Here is a 7,454-nt window from a genome sequence, read left to right as displayed (position 1 = left end):
TTCTTCCCCAACTGCTTTTTTGAGCTAGCCAGTGGCCAGTTGCACTGAGATCAGGTTTTAAGAAAATAAAAGCTTTCCGGGAGGAAGAAACTGAGTCGATTAGATAACCAGAGTTAGGATATGATGAGGTAACTTCCATGGTCTCTCGAGACTTCCTATAACCAAAAAAGTTGCCAACTCCGAACGATGGGGCGATCAACAGATTTTGCTGGCTTTCTCCAGTAAGCTTAGTATACATAACATTTTGTGTCAGACAGAACACACCGCATGGTTGGTGAGTAAAGAAGACATGGCAACAGTCCCAGTCCCAACAATACATCAAATGTTTGGGATGGTTATACACACTGCAGATTCAAATGTGCGCTTGTTGAGGCAATTGTCCTACAATCGGGCAATGCAACTTAAAAACTGTTTTGCATTCTTGTGACATTGTGGTGGGATTGTTTGGGTTTGGCTGAGCCCCAGTGGTTCTGAGAGGTAGATGGAGAGGTTGCAGTGGTCACTGAGTCGTCTCAAGATCCTAAAATAGAGATAATTACAGTTCTCGGATAGATTCTGATAGGAAATGTCCGTAGATGAGGCCAGTTTTAAGTTATTATCGCTGAGTGCAGCTTGGCAAATCCTAAAGCTTGAAAAGCATCAAACCTTTCTTATAAGTGGTCATAGATACTTTTCAATCAGTCTGGCGATTTTGTTTTTGTTTTAAAGACAATGTGTTCTGGGTAAGATACTGTTACAATAAATTATACAACAAAATCAAAAATAGCACACTCTGCCATCCTCTATCTATCCTATCCTTACTGTACTGCAGTGTGCACATTTTCTGTGTGCACAACGTTGTCTTTTTGCCATGGAGATTAATGTAATCCGTATCTAACAAAATGGCCTTCAAAACAAAAGTTAAATCGCTGCTGGCCAGCTCTGAGATGATCGCTGGCCGCGTATTAACAGGAGGGCACCGGCAGGACCACGCTTGCCAGGTGGCACTTTACCTACGATGTTAATCTCTGCTGTCCCTTGCCAAGCAGTGGGAAGTGGCACGGCCAGCTTTGTTAGCTACAATTGTAGATGGCTAACATCATGGCCGCCCAAAAGTTAAATCGCTGCTGGCCAGCTCTGAGATGATCAAAACCAATTACCTGCTCTGTTTAAATCTGGGTAGCTTCTTTCAACGTTTTCAAGGCTTTGATGTGCGACTTGTCCTGAGTGAACTTGCACTGAAATATTCATTTCTACAAAAAAAAATTAAGGATTTCACCCCAGACATAAAATAACCAAAGACTTAGCTATACTCCTAAGTTCCTGTGTTTAAGCAAGCCAGCTGCTCTACCGCACATTGTGCGAATGTACAAAAAGGACGGATTGGGTATTTTGGGTTAAATATAGGCACGGTATAAACCCGGATGGAAAAACTACGCTCCACTCACAAGAACGATGGAGATGGCGACTGCCACCACCACCCAGGCTCCCCTCGAACATTCAACCCTCAAAACCTCAACGAGCGAACGGAGTGATGACATCAGCGTCTCAACGCCACATTTCAATGCGTTGCACATGAGCAGCATGTGTATCTGCTTCGCTGCACAATAGAAAACAGACACCAGTGAGACTGCTTGGTACAGTGGAGACAGAGTATACTCTGGAAACACAAGGAGGAGACGCAGAGTGGTTGCAGTCGTAGTAGAAGTAACAGAGGTAGTATTCCTACTAGTGGTAGTGCTAGTAAATAGTAGTAAAGGTAGTAGTAGCAGTCATACTAGTAGTACGGCTGACCTTGAGTTTTAACGAGCAGATGCCATTACAGTACAGGCCACGCTGGAATTTCAGTCAGACACGTCGGTCGGTATATATGCTGGACCTTGTCCAAAAAAGTATACAGAGTGATGCCAGATACATTACTGTATCCCGTACCTCTTATCGTGTCCCATCGTGTTTTTTTATTTTCACCTAATTCCCTACATACAACACTTTAACTTACTTATAAATGGTTTGCCTGCATATACTCTCGCGGCCACAGCCAATGTTAAGCAAACAGCCTGGAAAAAAAATAGACAGAGTCGATTTACAGGAAAAGAGATAAGCATCGAGCAGGTCATTTGATATTAGGCTGACTTACTGTAAACACAAGTTTCATGATTGTGGGTCGGCTGCTGCCGGGGGGGGGGGGGGGGGGGGGCACATATTACCAGCTGTGAAGTGTGAACTGGCAAAGTGGCCATTACAAACAAATTATGGGATGTATTTCAACGTAGGATGAGCAACTTCTTGACAGTCCTCGCTGAAATTATTTCCGCTGTGGGAATACAATAGCCATTTATGTGCTAGACGCCTACCAGCCTCTTGCAAATGAATCCGGTTATATGCAACATCTGTGTCAATATTATCTGGGGTTTTGAGGTCCTCTGTTGTTTTTAAGTAGAGAAAATATAACTGCAGCTTCAACTACATATGTTAACGTTCACTGAAGAAGGAAAGCAGAGAGCAGGGTGTGGAGATCATTAGCCCTACATTTATAGGGTTTTACCCCATGCAATCAAAATACTCCCAAAAATAATTACGTGTTCTTTATCTATTCATAAATCACAATCCAAACATCGCCTCAGCCAATCAGCTCCCTGCCCGAAGCCTCTCTAAACATTTATTTCCAAAAGTTGAATCACTTTTTACATTAAACGATAGGATGACCTTATATTTGGCTCAACAGTAAACGCACATCTACCAACACACACAGCGCTGATCTTGAGAAAGAAAAAAAAGATCTTCCCCATTTGTGGAGTTGAGAGGGGCTGTGCTCCGCGCCCCCCGAGCTGCCGCCGCCCCAGAAGAGGCACGCTCAGCACAACTCGGCAGCCCACTGCGCGTTCAGAGCAGAGGATGAGCGCTGGATACTAGACGGCAACGCAACGACGCAGTTCCCAGGTAAAAGTGGCTCTACGTCGTTTATATACACGCAGTGCATGGGTTTGCGTTTCATATGTGCTGATGTTTATACGTCTATTTGATCCGTGTCCGTTGACTATCGACAGTCCTGTTGAGACCTGATATTATCTCAAGTAAACAGAGGTTGAGAGAGTCGCATCTGCTTTGCGTAGCCGACGTTACAGCGGTCCCTTCAACTTGCAGCCAGCCTATTCCCATTCTCCTCTCCCTCGTCTCCTTCCTTTGGTGGATTGCGATGCAAGATGTAGGACAACACAGTGTCACTTTAATGACACGGCGCTAAAAAGGTGGAAGCGATATGCGGGCAATGATTATTTTCAACTTGAAGCAGTGGGACCAGACTGGCACTGTTACTGGCTAGCTTATATCAGTTGAAGGTTAAAAGATTGTGATGGAGCCTAGCTGTATGCTAGCATGCTACAGCGGCTACCTGACTGCAACAGCGCCAGCCATCAAGGCTAGCCTTCTGACATGCTTGTCAATCAATCTGTGCATGACATAATGACCATACACAAAAGTCTAGGAGTATATTTTGACTCTTTTCTAGAAGGGCGAATAGCGCTGAACGACAAACGGTCTGGGTGATGAAGTTGAAAACAGCCCAGGGCAAACGGTCTGCCAAGTTTAGGCGGCTTGCTTTGATGTTGTCACTTTGTCACACCTGCAGCGTGTTTGCATAATGAGGGACGCTCGCTTGACCTCCTCTGTTGCTCCTTTGAATTCGGGAACGCAGAGCTCACACATTCCTGCCGTCAGTCGTTGTCTTTAAAAGGCTTTTTATTAGCCCCCAAGGACTTAATTTAATATTAAACCTAAGGAAATATAGGAATGATTGTTATCCATGGGAAAAGTGGCATGTTGTAGTGGAATGCATTGTGAGAAAATTTCTTGGCATCTGAAAAATACTTATTTTTTATATCTCTTGGCTTATTTGTGTGTTTCTTTCCGAATCCTTGACATGTGGAGAATCTCGACACTTATATCCAGGTAATCTTGTCCTGTCATCCAGAGACCTCTAGAGGGCATACCTTTTTTTTTTTATCGAAAAGCTCATCTGCCCTGATAGAATCATGATGAAGCAACATGTTGTTGCACATTATTATCATATCGTATTTACTTTCCACTTTTATTTATTCTTGTGAGATTCCTGTGTCATGTTCATGTTTGTTACTTCTTTCCTACTAGATTTAAGTGTGTGTGTGTGTGTGTGTGTGTGTGTGTGTGTGTGTGTGTGTGTGTGTGTGTGTGTGTGTGTGTTTTTTGCACATGTGCTCTGGCATGCACACGCTCTTTTAACACATCTGTGAGATAGGGAAAGTTGATGTGAGTCTGCGACTGTTGTGTTAATGTAAATCCCAGTTGGATGCCTGTAAAGACGGAGGGAGGGAGAGAAAGGGAGAGTGCTGGGGGTGCAGTAAGGGTTTGGGTGGAGGAGGAGGAGGTGGAGGGGGTCATTGGTGTGGGATCTATTAGGATGGAAGCGGCTCATTAATTCTTTCCAGCAGCAGAGGAAAGGGTGGGTCAGCGATACGCAGCAGTGCTGTGATACGTGCCCCTGAAGTGAGTCATTCCAGTTCAATGTTCAGAAGTGGTCTGATAAGTCAGGCCTTCGCTCTTCATGTTCCCCTCTTGGTCGTCTGGGCCCCTAGGGCTCGCCTGTTCTTTTTCGGAGCGCTTCCTTTCTATTGGCTAATTCACCTGACTCACTGGTTGGCTGCACAGTTGTCCTCTGTAGCGTCATGACTCTAGTCATCCCCAGTGTGGTATCTTTCCTCCAGATATATTGTTCGCTAAATGCATCTTCCAGCCAATGAACGGAGATCGCGGTTCCCATCGTTGTTCCCGAGCATCGGTAGCTGTGGTCGAGTGTCGGGGTACGCCAGTAGGCATTGACCGTCTCCAAAAACAACAGGTTTCTCTGCCATTGGGCGCAAGAAGGAGGCATCCTATCACGCCTCTCTGAAAAGGCTCCCAACGTTTGCCTGGCTACAGGGATCCCCTCGGAGATCCTGTGTGACATCACGCGTGATGTCAGAGCCGGGGTGACGTAAGCGAGCGAGAGGCAGCAGGACGGAGCCGAGCGGGAACGTGTGAAAGCTGCCGACATCTGCCAGCCCGCCTCTGGAGAATGTAGGGCAGTGAAGTGTGTTCTGAAGGATAAAATGGAATGCACGTTTGGTTTATGTTGCCGCGTTTCGTCGGCATGGCGGTCGGTAGCCATATGGGAGGCAGATGGGGGGTCTGCCTGCTTAGATTTATATAGAGGTTTCTCTTCGGTTTCATGTGAATTCAATGAATGAAGACCCATTAGTCTCTCCCGACCATTCAGGATTACAGTTTCCCAAACTCAGCCCATAACGCTCTATGATCACCATTGTATTGCTAAGCTTCAGTATGACACTAGGCAGTTTTCTTTGCAAATAATACATTGTGGAATACATAGTCTGCTTCCTTGTTTTGTCTTTCAACATTGCATACTCCCGTCCATCCCTAGAAGCACTCTCAGAGTATTAATAATAATAAGTCACTACTGTAATCTAAGCCTAGCCTAATTGTTTTTGCCCTTCCTTTCCCCTTATCCTGCTACACTGCTGAGCAAGTGGCATGCAGCAGACTCCCGACCCGATTAGCAGAGAGCCAGAGCATGCTTACTCTTTGATCAGGGCGCTTTCTGCTTGATAAACCGCGCCACTGTCATCTCCAGCGAGCCCTGCACCTTGATGGACACTAATTACCACAGGGCTAAATAACTATGCTCAGAAACAACATGGCTGACGCTCGTAAGGTTTACTGCAGGTAAAAGCTTTGCATGCAAACCAGCGCCATGTTTCCTGAGTAGATAAGCGTTCCTATTAGAGTGGAATCTCCTTTAATGGCAACATTAATTTACGAAGAAGGATCATTTGTCAACAGTGTTTAATAAGTTTACACTCCAGTTGTGTTTAGTGCTTCTTGTTGACATTGCACACGGAACAAACAAAGTGCATGAGCATGCATTAACAAGCTTTTAAACGTCAGTGAGGTTATCAATGTTGACATTGTAGAAGTCGTAAAATTCCACATTGATATTATATTTGTATTACGAGAGGGACAATCCTTCTGAGGTTGGTTAAAACGGTCCTTAACAGCCCCCAATCACTTCCTGTGTGGGGTTGTGGTGCCAGGGGAGCCCCACTAAAGTACCCTTTGGATTGGTGGAGTTCAGACAGAACATCGGGCTGTTGTCTTGAAGCTGAGACACACTAAAGCAAAAACAATAGTTGCCATTGGAGATGCTGTAGAAAATAAAGTTGAGGTCGTTTTTTGGCTTGATCTCGGCTGATGAGCTAATGGACGTACAATGCACAGTCTCGGGCCTTCTCCTATTCCCTTTAGGGGTGTGTGTAGCCTGCATGCTGCAATATGCTCCTGGTCAGTCGTCATTATTCAATCCCAAGTTCTACTGAAAGAGGCGGTGGCCCCCTGATTGTGTGCATGTTACAGACCTGCATGCTCTGATTTAAACATTGCACCCACATTGTAAGCCAAATCCCGTCATAATGGACGTTTTAGCAACACTAATGTTTTTTGCATAGTCCGATTGGACATGCGTTTAGTAACATATTGAATGGGGTTGGCGTCCTGTACAGTCACCACAGAGTAACATGTGAGTCCGGTTCTAGCCAGGGTCAAAGCTTGTTTCAATGCTCTCTCCTCTGGCCTCCAGAGAGGGCGGGGTTGATTGGAAACACTTGCGACGTCAGTGCGTCTACTCCTCGGGTCTCGGTGCTGACTTCCTCAGGAAGTGTGACGTTTTTTTTCCTCTCCCCCGGGACCATGCGACGGTAAAGAACACAAACAAACAAGTGGATGCTGGTCCGCGCCTTGATGTCATCCCGAGATGGCCTTGATGTCATCCCGAGATGGCCTTGTATTGCGTGCACAAAAGCCAGGCAAAAGCCACACCGTGTGTGCACATGCACTCCGGCCATCGCATGTTAGATACAAAAGGCGCAGTTATTTTTATTTTTTTTAGGGTGGGGGTGTTATCGTTCTCATAAAGGTCTTCGGCATTACGAGGATGAGACATCATTTACTTTGGTTTCATCATGCGTTAATAATAGATTCACGAGCCAGTCGTTTTCTGTTATTTATCGCATTTCTATGAGTTTATAGCTCTGTTTATTGCTCTGTAACAGCTGCAAATTTTTTAAACATATTGTAGTCGCCAAGATATGCAAATGCAAATGATCTTGTAACTGGTATTCCCTTCGGTGAAAGGATATACTCATAGACCAACTACCCGTGCTTGGACTCCCTGTCTATTCCTAAGGCGTTATCTAGGTCTCCGTCCTGCATCGCCGGCCATCCATGCTGCCCCTGTGGCCTCCCTTTCCCACCCCCACTCCACACCTCACTCTGCCCACATCCCAGTTTGGCCCGGAATAAGGAGCTGACACCAAACTGTCAACCTGGAGACCGTCACCTCTGTGTCGCCTGTCTGCCACCGGCGGTGCTGAAGTGCACACACACAC

At 45.7% G+C, this 7,454-nt stretch overlaps 1 protein-coding gene across 2 annotated transcripts in view; it reads left to right on the top strand.

Annotated features, from left to right (window-relative positions):
• The window catches only part of jcada (junctional cadherin 5 associated a), a 31,233-nt gene that overhangs the window by 8,844 nt on the left and 14,935 nt on the right, over window positions 1-7,454 (top strand). The window contains exon 1 of one of the 2 annotated variants that reach the window (XM_060045853.1): window positions 2,705-2,919. The exons of the other annotated variant lie outside the window; for it this stretch is intronic. The gene's annotated coding sequence lies outside the window, so the exon portion shown is untranslated. Of the gene's footprint in view, window positions 1-2,704; window positions 2,920-7,454 lie in introns of those variants that run through there. 2 annotated transcript variants of the gene reach the window in all.

Source organism: Gadus macrocephalus, chromosome 23 (genome assembly GCF_031168955.1).
Source record: "Gadus macrocephalus chromosome 23, ASM3116895v1".
Lineage (NCBI taxonomy): Eukaryota > Metazoa > Chordata > Actinopteri > Gadiformes > Gadidae > Gadus > Gadus macrocephalus.
The sequence above is the reverse complement of the archived record's forward strand: the minus strand, read 5'-3'. Positions and strand labels throughout refer to the sequence as shown.